The sequence below is a fragment of the Gorilla gorilla genome, chromosome 13 (assembly GCF_029281585.2).
Source record: "Gorilla gorilla gorilla isolate KB3781 chromosome 13, NHGRI_mGorGor1-v2.1_pri, whole genome shotgun sequence".
NCBI classification, from domain to species: Eukaryota; Metazoa; Chordata; class Mammalia; order Primates; family Hominidae; genus Gorilla; species Gorilla gorilla.
The window spans coordinates 89,891,357-89,906,577 of NC_073237.2; the positions used below are offsets into that span (position 1 = coordinate 89,891,357).

Sequence of the window (15,221 nt, forward strand, 5' to 3'; positions counted from 1 at the left end):
GTGTGAAGTGGTATCTCATTGTGGTTTTGATTTGCATTTTCCTAATCACTAATGATGTTGAGCACTTTTTCATGTGCTAATTGACCATCTGTATTTCTTCTTTGGAGAAATGTCTATTCAACTCCAAATTTTGATTAAATTGTTTTTTGTTGATGAGTTGTAGGAGCTCTTTATATATGCTGGATATTAATCCTTTATCAGGTATATACTTTGCAAATTTGTTCCCATTCCATAGATTGCCTTTTCATTCTTTCGATTGTATCCTTTGATGAATCAGTTTTTAATTTTGATGAAGGCCGATTTATCTCTTTTCTTTTGTTGCTTATCCTTTTAGTGCCATATCCAAGAAATCAGTCAAATCCCATGTCATGAAGCTTTTTCTCTATGGTTTCTTCTAAGAATTTTGTGGTTTTTAGCTCTTATGCATAGATCTTTGATATATTTTGAGTTAATTTTTTGCATGTAATAGTAGATAAGGGTCCAACTTCGTTCTTTTGCCTGTGGATATCTGGCTTTCCTAGCACCATTTGTTGAAAAGACTCTCTTTTTCCCAACTGAATGGTCTTTTCACCCTGGTCAAAAATTAACTAACCATGTATGTGAGAGTTTATTTCTGGAATCTGTATTCTATTCCTTTGGTCCATATGTCTGCCTCATGCCAGCACCATATTGTTTTGACTACTAAAGACTTGTAATAAGCTTCAAAATCGGGAAATGTGAGCACTCTAACTTTGCTCTGCTTTTTTCAAGATGGTTGTGGCTATTTGGGTTTTCTTACATTCCCATAAGAATTTTAGAATGGGTTTTATTATTTCTACAAAAGAAAATGCCTTTGTATTTTGATAGGGACTGAACTGAATCTATATATCACTTTGAGTATATTATTATCTTGGCAATGTAAAATCTTCTGATCTAAGTCCATGTATTTTGTCTTCTTTAATTTATGTTAGCAATGTTTTGTAGTTTTCAGTGTACAAGTCTTTCAATTCCTGGGTTAAGTTTATTCCTAAATGTTGTATTCTTTTTTATGCCATTGTAAGTGGAATTGTCTTCTTAATTCCTTTACAGATTGTTTATTGTTAATGTATAGAAATGTAGATAATTTACTGTGTATCAATTTTGTATCTTTCAATTTTGCTGAATTCATTTATTAGTTCTAATAGTTTTTTTTTCACGGAATTTTTTCTTTTTTGAGACAGAGTCTAGCTCTGTCGCCCAGGCTGGAGTGCTGTGGCATGATCTCCACTCACTGCAAGCTCCGCCTCCCAGGTTCATGCAATTCTCCTGCCTCAGCCTCCTGAGTAGCTGGGACTACAGGGGCCCGCCACCACGCCTGGCTAATTTTTTTGTATTTTTTAATAGAGGCAGATTTTCACCATGTTATCCAGGATGGTCTCGATCTCTTGACCTTGTGATCCGCCCACCTCAGCCTCCCAAAGTGTTGGGATTACAGGCGTGAGCCACTGCACCTGGCCTTTCATGGAATCTTTAGAGTTTTTTAAAACATATTTTTCATGCAAACAGAGAAAATTTTACTTCTTTCTTTATGATTTGGGTGCCTTTTATTTATTTTTCTTGTCTAATCACTCTGGTTAGAACTCCTAACACTATGTTGTGTAGAAGTGGCAAATGCCTGCCTCCATGTCCTGTTTCTAATATTAGGGGGAAAGTTTTCAGTCTTTCACCAAACAGTATGGTGTTAGCTGTGGGTCTTTCACAGTCCTGGAGATTAGGATTGGAGATCTTGGATAATCATTTTAGAATTTTACCACAAAAAGATCCCAGGCCTAGCATAATGCTCTACTTAAACAGGTATCTAGAAATACTTGCTGTGCTTATTTTCTCTCTTCCCTCCAGGTCCTCTCCTTATCCCTTTCCACCTTACTCTGTGCCCCAGTTTTACTGGCCTTTATGGACTTCACTGATGGATTTCTTTGTCCTCTGGTTTCCTATTAGGTTTGCCAACGGGCGGCACTAGCACAAGGTTAGAGTGCAGGAGGAGAGTGAGGATGGGTGTTTATTCTCCTGCCTCCATCCCTGCTGAGTCAACACGGGTGGACCGTGTACCTTTTTGGGAGGCCTTTCATATGACCCCCTCTGACCACTGCTCCCTTAAGATTCTCAACTATTCTTTCTTTTCTATTCAGGCCTAGGGACGGAAATGCTGCTGCACCACCCCTTAACCCTGCCTGCACCTTTGCAAATAATGCTTTAGCCTACATTCTGCCTAATTACCCCATTTCAGTGTTCCATCTTTTTCCTCTTGGAATCCTGACTGATAAGATACTTGCATATGAACTTTTCCAAACCGCCTCCATTCATTTAACTCATTCATTCATTTCCTCACTCAACAAACATTTTTTTGATAATTAACTATATGCCAAGCACAGTTCTAAGCACTGATGATAAAGCAGTTAATAACACATGAAAATCCTGTCCTCTCAGAATTTATATTTGGGCAGGGGAGAGGGAAGAACAAACAAGCAAAATATATACTATTATAACAAATAAGCAAAATATTTGATCCCACATATGATCACTGCTGTGGAGCAAAAGAAGAAAGGGTGTAGGAAGCATGAGTTAGGATTTTTGATAGGGTAGTCAAGGAGGGCCTCATTGAGAAAGCAACATTTTAGCAAAGATCTGAAGGAGAGGAGAAGTTATGTCACTTGGCTATTTGGAAAAATACCAGATAAGAGGATCTTTCAGCAGGACCATGCCTAGCCAAATCCAGAAATAGTAATGTGGCCAATGTAGTTGGAACAAAGTAAGGAGAATGGCAGATGAGGTTGAAGTGATTCAGCCGACAAAAGTGGCTAGTCTACTTACTATGATCTGAACATTAATACTAATGAAGATAAAGTTTTATGGGTCATGTGTCCAGGTCACTGAAATCTCTATGCTTATCTCTACTTGATATATTTGGCTCATTTCAACTCTGAGATCATCCTGTCCATAAAGAGAGCAAGAGCTTACCCAGTCAGCATTAGGTCAGTCTTGCTTCTCATTCAACTCTGATGTTGAAATCTGGTTCTGATAAACAGAGTTAGGCTTTGTCCAGTTGTGCACAAGCCCCAGCACTGCAGTCCACATCTAATAACTAGACCACTACCTTTGGTATCACAAGGAGGACCCTGTCTGATGTCCTTCCTATTACCACAGTTCCTCCAGGACTGGAACTGTGCTTTCAGAGAAGTGAGCCCTGACTCTGACCCCACACTGGGCCACTGCTTTCTGCGTCCAATTCCCTGCAGGATCAGACACCACTGGGCTCCATGGACCTCCTGCTACTGCCCCCTGCTGGGTCCTTGCCTGTGCTGGCTCTGATCCTACACAACTGTTTGCCTTCTGCGTTCTTGTACCCCCTGATTTGACCCATCCCATCATCAACCAGGTTGCCAACTGTTTTTAATCACCCTAAGTTTTAAATTGTTTTTACTGCAAGAATTTCAGTTTTATTTGGTGGTAAAAGAATTTTTTAAAGTCAATAAAGTATTAATCAGAGAAATTGGAACAATGACCGGATATTATGTTAGGTATGATAATGGTAGTGTAGTTATGCCTTTAAAAGAGTCTTTATTTAAGAGAGTCCTTAGAGCTCATACTGAAATATTTGTGGGTGAAAATTATATGATGCCTGAAATTTGCTTTAAAAACATCCAGTGTAGGAGGGGAAGGGGACACAGATAAATCCCAGTTGGCCATAAGTCGATAATTACTAAGCTGGGTGACAGGTACGTGGAAATGACTTACACTAGACTCTTTACTTTTATACATTAACATTTTACTTTTACTTTTATACATTAACATTTAAAAATAAATAAGTAAAAGGATTCGTACATTGGCTAACTAGGTGCAAAAAATGAAGTTAGATAGACCATACCTACAGTAAATTCCAGATCAATTAATCAATATGAGCGACACCAGGGAAGAACCAGAGGAAAATATAGGTAAATGTTTACCTGATCTCAAGGTGAAAAATATCCCTTCAAGAATAAAAGGAAAAAAAACTATAGAGGAAAAACTTAGTTGATATGATTATATAAAAATTAAGAAAGGTTCTACATTAAAAACAAAAAAAAATCATTTTAACAGGATAGCAACAAACTGGGAAAGATAGTTAAAACATATTATATAAGGTAAGCATTATTATACTTGATGTAAAAAGAGCTTTTATGAAATAGGAGAATAACACCTCAATATAAAAAGTGTCAAAAGACATGAATGGGAAATTTACTTAAAAATACACATATGTGGCCAAAAAGATTAAAACCTCAATCTCAGCCAGGCACAGTGGCTCATGCCTGTAATGCCCACAATGTGGGAGGCTAAGAAGAGAGGATCACTTGAGGCCAGGGGTTCAAGAGCAGCCTGGGCAATATAGCAAGACCCCATCTGTACAAAAAAAAATTAGCCAGGCATGGTAGCTAAAAATAAAAAAATTAGCCATGCCTGCAGTCTCAGCTACCTGAGAGGCTAAGGTGGGAGGATGGCTTGAGTCCAGGAGTTTGAGGCTACAGTCAGCTATGATCATGCCACTGCACTCTAGCCTGGGCAAGAGTGAGACCCCATCTCAAAAACAAAACTAAAGTAAACTAAACAAATAAAAAAAAACCCTCAATCTCAATAAAAATAAGAGCTACCATTTTCGATCCATCAGCTGAGCAAATTTTTGAAAATGATAACACTTGGCATACGTAGAGCAGAAAACAGGCACACCCGTTCATCGTATTAGGGTGGTGACATGATGCCACCTTTCCTGGGAGGAATCTGGCAATGGGCATCAAAGGACTAAGATAAGAATAGTTAGAGTCTTTGACCTGACAATTCTAATTCGGAAATTTATCCTTAGGGAATGAGTAGACAGAAATATATTGATGCTCAGTGATGTTTGTTACAATGTTATTTATAATAATAACACACTGTAATCTCAGCACTTTGGGAGGCCAAGGAGGGGGAATTGCTTGAGCTCAGGAGTTTGAGACCAGTCTGGGCAACATGGTAGAGCTCCATCTCTACTTAAAAAAAAAAAAAAAATTCAACTGGGTGTGGTGGTGCACGCCTGTGTTCCCAGCTATTCTTGAGGCTGAGGTGGGAGGATTGCTTGAGACTGGAAGGCAGAGACTGCAGTGAGCCAGATCACACCACTGTATTCCAGCCTGAGTAACAGAGCAAGACCTTGTCTCAAAAAGCAACAATAATAATAAAACACTGAAAACAAATGGAAACGTCCAAAATAATGATTTGGTTCATTCACAGCATATGGTACAGCTCATTGACAAGACAGAATACTATATAGCCACAACACACACTACAACTAATGTATATTATACTCAAAATGAAAGCGTGAGTGCCTTCCCATATCCTGGAATATTTGTTGAAAACATGATTTCATGGCTACTACATATTCTGTCTAGAATTCACACTTATAAACACTCATAGGTTAATACGTATCTCAAAATGTTACTGGTGGTTGCTGCTGAATAGTAGGGCTCAGCATGCTGATTCCCTTTATCATACTTTTCTGGATTTTACAAAATTTTGACAATGAGCTTATATTGCTTTAAAATCAGAAAAATAAGGCAATAATAGACTCAAAACAATTACAAAATCAGAAAAATGAATGACACTAAAGAAATTTAGACTTGGGAAAGATGCCAAAAAGGATCTGGCATACTCTGTGGACTCCCTCATGTGATCCATGATGAATTCAAAGCACATGGGGATGGGCACATCCAGGGTCGCATAGTCAATCAGGCAACAGCCCAGCCCAGCCCAGCCTCTGACTCCAGGATCTTGTCAGCGCCCGCCCCTCTCAGAGGTGTCTTTGTGGACACATGTGGTACTCAGTGGTTTGACAGATGCAGGCTGATCAAGGAATGCATCTGGTAAACTGCTAGGTTAAGAACCTAACAGATCCTTGGCTGGGCGTGGTGGCTCACGCCTGTAATCCCAGTACTTTCGGAGGCCGAGGTGGGCAGATCACCTGAGATCAGGAGATCAAGAGCAGCCTGACCAACATAGTGAAACCCCGTCTCTACACAAAACACAAAAAATTAGCCCGGTATGGTGGCACGTGCCTGTAGTCCCAGCTACTTGGGAGGCTGAGGCAGGAGAATTGCTTGAACCCGGGAGGCGGAGGTTACAGTGAGCCAAGACCACGCCATTGCACTCCAGCCCGGGAGACAGAGCAAGACTCTATCTCAAAAAAAAAAAAAAAAAAAGAACCTAACAGATCCTGTACTTTCTTCTCAAAAGCTTGATGGATATCATGAGGCAAGTGAAGCACTAGAAGCAAAAGTATACTTTACTGACGTCTACATACATTATTATTAGACCTGTGATGCTTTTCACACTTGCTGCATTATATATAAGCCTGCTGGTTATTTACATTTAAAAAATCCCCCACAGTGCCTCACATAGTACTATGGATATAATGATGTCTAATAGAGCCTCTTGCTGTTGCTGTTTTTTATGCTTGCTTTTGTTGTTGTTTTTTCTAAAAACAAAAACAAAAAAACTGTAACTATAATATTTATCATTTTAATTGATGTGTATAGTTTTAAAAAATCAAATAGTAATAGAAACAAAATAGCATCCCTTGCGCCTCCCCTCCCTATTGCTCCGTTGTCTTATACAGTCATAAGAAGTCACAAGAAACCATGTACAAATTGTTAAGCCATTTCTTCTGCCATTTACCTTCCAATTCCTAAGGAGTATGCATGTGCTGTTATTTATTTTAGACATTATCTTTTTTCTGCCTGTCTTGACAGATGTCATCTAGCTCAAGTGCACTTTGCTCTCCCTCCTCCGTTCCCCTGGTGTAAGCATACCACACAGTCTTTGAGTTCACATTATTATTTGTGTCATATAGATACTGTTCACATGAGCCAGGAAGAGTACAACTTTTTTCTTAAATTATCATCTCTCAAAAAATAACTTTGTTGTCTACATACGTGTCTTCCAATGAGCCAGAAGACTTCCTATGTCAGCAAATCCACTGGTGCCATGACTTCCCACTGAGCCCCCTGACTTCCTGTTCTGCACGGGCTTGTCTGCTTCCTGGACCTGCTGCACAACTTGCTCCGAGTCCTATACTGGACATCCTGCTTTTAAATGCCATGCCTTCCATGCCATTGGTTTACAAGTTTATTTCCTGGGGTACTTCCTTCAGGAACGTTCAAGGAGAGAGCAAAGAAGGTAAACTTTTGCGTGCTTGCATGTCTCTAACTGTCTTTCAGTTGACTGAAAGTTTGCCAGAATGTAGACTACTAAGGTTGAAAACTATTTCTCTCTGAATATGGGGATCATTTTTCTTCAGTTTCCTAGAGCTGCTGCTGAAGGTCAGATATCATTCTGGCCTCAGTGTCCTTATGCATGTGACCTGTCTGCTTCTCTCTGCAGAGCACCGTCTAACAGACACAGAACAGAAACCGTCTATGTCATCTAAAATTTTCCAGGAGCCACCTTAAAATAAAAAGAAACAAGTGGAAGTAGTTGTAATAATATGTTATATTTAGCCCAATGTTTAAAAAATATATTATCATTTCGGCCAGGCGTGGTGGCTCAGGCCTGTAATCCCAGCACTTTGGGAGGCCGAGGTGGGTAGATCACGAGGTCAGGAGTTCAAGACCAGCCTGACCAATATGGTGAAACCCCGTCTCTACTAAAAATACAAAAATTAGCAGGGCATAGTGGCACATGCCTGCAGTCCCAGCTACTCAGGAGGCTGAGGCAGGAGAATCGCTTGAACCAGGGAGGTGGAGGTTGCAGTGAGACAAGATTGCGCTACTGCACTCCAGCCTGGGCCATACAGTGAGACTCCATCTCAACAACAACAACAACAAAAAAAATATATATATATATATAAAATCATTTCAACATGTTTTCAAAATGAAAAATATTAATGAGACATTTTACTTTTTTTTTTCTACTGAGCCCACCAAAATTCAGTGTCTATTTTACACTTACAGCACATCTTCATTCAGAGTGGCCACATCTCCAGTGCTGAACAGTCAGCCGTGGCTAATGACCACCATATCGAACAGCATTAATTTACAAGCTTTCAGGATTTTCTCTTGATCCCAAATACATGAAAATTTCAGGCCAATATATGTCTAGATGTGGGTCCTCTTCATCGTTATGCTGGGCATCTATTGAGCCCTTTCAATCCAGAGACTCATACACTGCAACTCTGAGAGGTTTTCTTGAAGACAAAGAACAAAAAATAGTGTTAGTAGTACTATTATCAATGCAACTCTTCACATCCTTTTTCTCTGTTCCTCTTTCTGGAACCCTATTCAGTCAGGTATCAGGCCTTCTGGATTGATTCTCTGAATTAATTGCACTTGCTCTATTATCCTTTTCTATTTTACTTTCTTTTCGTTCTGCTTCCTGGGAAATTTCTTTAATATTACACTCCAATCCTTATTTGATGTTTTTAGTTCAGCTGCCACAATTTTGTTTGAGGATTTTCTTCTCTCTTATATTCTAATACCTGTTCTGTTTCATGAATGTAATGTCTTATTTTATCTGATGATAGTAATAAAAGATTTTAGAAGTTTTATTCTGGCTGGGTGCGATGTTAATAAAAGATATTAAAAGTTTTATTCTGGCCACGTGCGGTGGCTCATGCCTGTAATCCTAGTGCTTTGGGATGCCGAGGCGGGTGGATTACTTGAGGTCAGGAGTTTGAGACCAGTCTGGCCAACATGGTGAAACCCCATCTCTACCAAAAATACAAAAATTAGCTGGGCTTGGTGGCGGGTAACTGTAATCCCAGCTACTTGGGAGGCTGAAGCACAAGAATCACTTGAACCCAGAAGACAGAGTTTGCAGTGAGCCAAGATCATGCCATTGCACTCCAGACTGGGCGACAGAGTGAGACTTGTTCTCAAATAATAATAATAATAATAATAATTTTTTTTAAAAAAATAAAACTTTTATTCTGTTCTCTTCATCACTTCTGTTTCCCCTAACTTCTGTTCTCCTGATATTCGTTCGTTTGGGTCCGCGTGTAGTGTAGCAGCCTTTCTTCAAATAACAGGTTATGCTTGGTGCTCTATTCCCATTCCAGAGGGAGAGATTGACAGCTCAGTAGAGCATCTGGGAGGACAGCCCAGGTTTGTCAGTTTGGGACTTCTCTATAGGATATTCAAGAGGCAAGCCAAATTAAAAAAAAAATTTTTTTTGGAAGACTCCCAAAACCAGAATTTGAGACATTTTTTCTACAGTCTTTTGAGATTTCCCCAGTAGATAACCTCCGGCCTTTGGGTAGCCAGGAGAGTTAGGGGTAGAACAGAAGCCTGAGAGCAGAAATAACCTACAAACAGTTGAAGAAGAGCAGCAAGGATATTATTGCTTAGTATGCAGATTTAATTTTAACCCACCCTTCCTCCCTTCCTCCTGTCAACCTAAAATAATCAAAAGGCTCAGGCTCCACTTAAAAGAGTTTATTCAAGCGCCAAGTGTTAGGGTAGCAGACACCAAAGAATGGTGATCATCACTCCTCAGTGCGGGGAAAGGTGAAGATCATTCATATAAGCAAAAAACAGGGGTGCTGAACAGAATTACAACATGCTCTTTTTTTTTTGGAGACAAAGTCTTGCTTTGTTGCTCAGGCTGGAGGGCAGTGGCATGATCTTGGCTCACTGCAAACTCCACCTCCCAGGTTCAAGGGATTCTCAAGCCTCAGTCATCCGAGCAGCTGGGATAACAGGCGTGCGCCACCATGCCCGCCTGGCTAATTTTTTGTATTTTTAGTAGACACAGAGTTTTACCCTGTTGGCCAGGCTGGTCTTGAACTTCTGGCCTCAAGTGATCCGCCTACCTTGGCCTCCCAAAGTGCTAGGATTGCAGTTGTGAGCCACGTATCCAGCCAGAATTACAACTTTTTTTTTCATTTTTTTAATATAAGATATAAAACACACACACACAAGTTGGCTGGCCACCATTGACTATACTCTATGGGAGTTACTTAACATCCATCGTAAAGAGGTAAGGGTCTCTATCTCCAATGTCATTTAGTTGAGGTTTGAATGAAGAATAGGAAGGGTGGTTAATTCATAACATCTCAACACAAAGGTCAGAAGCAAAGGTCATGCACCAGAGAAGAAAAACAGCGTGTATGTGACTCAGTTTCCATGGCTTAACTGTTTCTGCTGGCATAACCAATGTAGAAGCTCCTGAAATTTTCTTTTCTTTCCACACTCCTTTTCTCTCTTCCTCCTTTCTTTCTTTTTTTTTTTTTGAGACGTTGTTTCGCTCTGTCACCCAGGCTGGAGTGCAGTGGCCTGATCTTGGCTCACTGCAAGCTCTGCCTCCCGGGTTCACGCCGTTCTCCTGCCTCAGCCTCCCGAGTGGCTGGGACTACAGGCGCCCGCGACCACGCCCGGCTGATTTTTTGTGTTTTTAGTAGAGACGGGGTTTCACCGTGTTAGCCAGGATGGTCTCGATCTCCTGACCTCATGATCCGCCTGCCTCGGCCTCCCAAAGTGCTGGGATTACAAGGCGTGAGCCACCGCGCCTGGCCTTCTCTCTTCCTCCTTTCTTTCTTCTTCCCCACCTCCTTTTCTCTCTCTCTCTCTCTTTAGCGCAAAGCCTCTCCTCTCACCTGTGTCTGGGGTCCAGGTCCGCAGCCTCTACCTTCCATGTCTACAGAAACCTAGTCTCTGGCCTGGGGCAAGAGGAGTGGTGATTTCCTGATTTCATGTGCTGGGGGAGGGATCCAGGCAGCAGCCTCTCCAGTGCCAGGACCTTGTCTCACTCGGTCTGCAGGACAGCCTCTCTCCAATCGGCTTAATTACCTCTGCTCCACCGTTTCTTCCCTCCAAAAATATCTGTCAAATCCCCTTGTCTGTTGATGTTTCCTTTCCTGTTCTCTTTATCGTGGAGATGTAATGTATTTTTAAATTCTGTTCCTCTAATTTTAGTGAGGTCTCAAAAGGAAGAAGAGTTGAAAATGACCACTCTTTCTTCTAGAATGGAAAGTCCTCCATTCCAGACTTGTATACATAGTCTGCTCCTGATTTTTGGCTAGAAAAAGTAATATTTATATTATCCATTATTAAAGCTGTGTCTACATGATTCCAATATAATTTGCAAACAGTCCATGGTTATATTCAGTAGTTATACGTAAAAATGTTTATTTAGAAATAGAATGCTTGTTCCCCAGTGCCACAAAGAAATAGCACTCGAACATAAATTTAATTCTCTCAGCAAAGCCATTTTTGCTTTCTGCAGAAAGGGTGTTTATGGCAGTTGGAACAATGGCGAGAGCACCCCGGAACAACCGAGCGAAGCAATTTTTATCCCTTACCCAGTTTGTCCCTGCTACTGTGTCCTGTCTCCATTGGCTGGAGCCAGACCTCACAATCTAAACTAAAACCCGATTGGCTAACAGTTTAAAACTTTTTTAAACAGGTAAAGGCAATAGAAAAACAAAGGAAAAAAATGAAGTTGCTTACGAAAGGACTTAGAAAAGTAATAACATTTCCAAATAAGGAATAAACATTCCCAAATAAGGAAAGGGCATAGGCTGCGAGCTGAGACATGCCTGTGAGCACGTCTAGCACAGATATCTTGGTAAAAGTACGAGCACGTAGAATGTACTACGTGCCTGTGAGCATGTCTAGCATAAAGTTAGTCTTTAAAAGAAACTGTTAATTCTAACACTTATGATTTATTCTTTAACAAGAAGGGAAGCTTTGAAGAGGAACTTTTTATTTTCTACAATATACCCAAATCAATACAATATGAAATGTTTTATTTAAGCATATCTAATTAAGAAGTATTTGTACATTACACCTATTTTTGAAAGACAAAATATGAACAATAGTAAGAAAACTAATATGACTGATTATTTTCCTTGTGACTACTAACACAACTGCTAACACAATTTGATTGGTTGATAAGAATCTTTCTGGGAAAATTTTTCCAACATTTAAAAAATAAAAATGAAAATTTGGTTGGTAGTCAGCAATTTCTTTCTGGGAAATTTATTGTCTATGTTTAAAAATTGTAAACTGAAATTTTTAGCTTTGTCTTATGTAAAATTAAATATTTTTATTTACTTATAAATTTAATATTTATAGTATTTTTACCTAACAATAATTAAGTAATGTTTACATACTTGTCAGGATTTTTCAGGAAATGGAGGGTACACTCTTCTAGGATTTAGAAGAGAATCTCATAAAGGGCCTATTTCCAGCGGTGTGGGCTGGGCTAAAGGAACCAACAGGGGATGTTGAGGGACCCAGGGGCCAGCCAGAGTGGCCTGAGACGGCAAGAGCGGGAAAGCACTGGAGCTGGCATCTTCCTGAGACTCAGTCCTTGACAGGCAGGGAGGGCGTGGAGGTAGAAATAATCTGGTAACTCCCTCTTTTTGCTCCCTGGGCTTCACCTGCTGACGAAATCCAACCAAAAGCAAGAGAAGGATATCAGTGAGCACGGCCTGCGTGGGGTCAACCCCTGAGGCTTGCAGCTACAGAAGGACAGAGAAGGAGCAGAGCAGGGGAGGAAAAGGAACAGAACCAGCTGCCTCACAATACAAAACTGTTGGTGTGAGCTTAATTTGGAGAGAATCGAAAAGCTATTTGGTAACCAACCATTGGACTTGGGATAATGTTATCTCCCATTCCAACTGTTCTCTAAGTTTTCCATTCAATATTCTCTTTAGGTTTATAAATTCTGTGTACCAAGGACTACTTGGTGGTTCTGCTTGCAAAGAACCTATATTTGCACATTTAGGAATTTCTAAACAGAGATGGAAATTAGAGTCTCTTCACAACTGAAGTAAAACAGAAATGTTCATGTTTTCTTTAAACACTTTCTAGTGTTAGCAATTTAATTTAAAATGTAAGTGAAAATCCATTCTCAAATCAATGATAGCCATTTAATTTTGCTGACATCTTGTGCTTCAGATTTGAAGTTGAATGATCTCTTAGTAAAATCTTAAGTGTTGATTTTCTTTTACAACCTGTGAAAGATGACACTTTCAGCAAATCAAGCATGAGAATAAAAATTCATTTTATTATTATTTTTTGTTTGGATTTCATTGAGTTATTTTGGGGTTAATCTTTTGGCCCTCACACATGCAGAACTCCTTCAAGTTCAATGGGTGTTACGTGCATGGAAGAACTTAAGAACTGGGCCTTTGGTTTATTTCTGCAATACTCACTTGAATTGCCTCTGCTTAGTTTTCAAAAGGTGGCTTCCCGGATTTCTGTTCATTTGTGCACTGCGCCTTCTCTTTCCCTTTGTAAATTTGGACAATTCATACCCCTACCCTCTCTTTGGTGTCCAGAAGTTCTGGTCTATGAAGCACTGTTGCTTAGCAACAGGTTAACTGGCTCTTCCTCTCTATGGGGGACTACAAAAAAGCCGATCAGAACCTCCACAAACTCTTATTTATTGAGGAATACAGATGCAGTTTCCTATGCTGCATTACTGATGGGCCATATGGTGTAAATTCTATCTTTAAACTGCAGCAAGATAGAAAATGCATGTTTCAAAATCAAATTTTTAAAAATTCACATTGGCATACTTGTTTGGCTTGATTTTTAAAAAATCCATTTACTTAAAAAGATTGCTTTTAATGAAATAAGGTACACATTCCCCCTGAATTAATTAATTAATTTGAGACAGAGTCACTCTGTCGCCCAGGCTGGAGCGCAGTGGTGTAATCTGGGCTCACTGCAATCTCTGCCTCCTTGTCTCAAGCCATCCTCCCACCTTAGCCTCTCAAATAGCTGGGACCATAGGTGCATGCCACCACACCTGGGCAATGTTTTTGTATTTTTGGTAGAGACAGGGTTTCACCATGTTGCCAGGCTCCTCTGGAACTCCTGAGCTCAAGCGGTCCACCCGTGTTGGCCTCCCGAAGTGTTAGGATTACAGGCATGAGCCATCACGCTTGGCCTCCCCTTGAATTTAAACCAAAAAAAAAAACAAAAACAGACACAAGTGTAAGTTGGTTACAAAATCTTTTCCAAAATATCTTCTCTTACTAAAGTTTCCTTTATGTAAATAGTGTTTGGAATAGAAAGAGGGTGGTGACAAAATAATCTTCCTGTATCTTATATCAAGTTTAAATAGACAGTGGAAGCCAATTTGGGATTCATAAATGCAGTACTATGACACTTGGAGAAATAAAAAACTTTTAGAAAGCATCTTTAGGAAATTCTAAGGTTAAATTCCGTTGAACTGGGAAACAAATAAAGCTAAGGTAAAGTCTGGTATTTTCTCATTCAGTAATAAAGAACCACAACGTGCAGATTCTTCACCTGCCAAGCAAACAGTTCTAAAAACCCCTCTTGGTAGGAAAGGAGATAAAAAATTATATTTAAGAACACCTGGTTGGGCACAGTGGCTCACGCCTGTAATCCCAGCACTTTGGGAGGCCAAAGCAGATGGATCACCTGAGGTCGGGAGTTCGAGACCAGCCTGACCAATGTGGAGAAACCCTGTCTCTACTAAAAATACAAAATTAGCTGGGCATAGTGGCACATGCCTGTAATCCCAGCTACTTGGGAGGGTGAGGCAGGAGAATCACTTGAACTCGGGAGGCGGAGTTTGCAGTGAGCTGAGATCGCGCCATTGCATTCCAGCCTGCGCAACAAGAACAAAACTCCGTCTCATACAAACAAACACCTGATTACCTATAAACAAAAGCAAAACTACTCCTCAAGTTTAAATTTTATAAATTTTTTTAAGTTTTGGGACTTCTTGTGCTGGCCAAGATGGAGTAGGCACAGCACAGTTCAGTTCTCCCACTCATCAAAACTAAGAATTCTTTTTTTTTTTTTTTTTTTTTTGACAGAGTCTTGGTCTGTCTCTCAGGCTGGAGTGCAGTGGCACAATCTCAGCTCACTGCAACCTCCGCCTCCTGGATTCAAGCGATTCTCCTGCCTCAGCCTCCCAAGTAGCTGGGATTACAGGCATGCACCACCACGCCAGGCTAATTTTTGTATTTTTAGCAGAGATGGGGTTTCACCATGTTGGCCAGGCTGGTCTCGAACTCCTGACCTCAGGTGATCCACCTGCCTCAGCCTCCCAAAGAAAACTAAGAATTCTAGGCTGGGCACGGTGGCTCACACCTGTAATCCCAGAACTTTGGGAGGCTGAGGCAGGCGGATCACGAGGTCAGGAGATGGAGACCAGCCTGGCCAACATAGTGAAACCCCATCTCTACCAAAAATACAAAAATTAGCCAGCCATGGTGG

At 40.4% G+C, this 15,221-nt stretch overlaps 1 long non-coding RNA gene across 1 annotated transcript; it reads right to left on the reverse strand.

Annotated features, from left to right (window-relative positions):
* Positions 1-9,437: 9,437 nt before the first annotated feature.
* On the reverse strand, positions 9,438-14,798 carry LOC134756886 (uncharacterized). Its single transcript, XR_010130288.1, has 2 exons — positions 13,777-14,798; positions 9,438-12,400 (listed from the first exon to the last, which is right to left on the reverse strand). It is a non-coding gene; the product is annotated as an uncharacterized lncRNA (long non-coding RNA).
* Between the last annotated feature and the right edge of the window lie 423 nt (positions 14,799-15,221).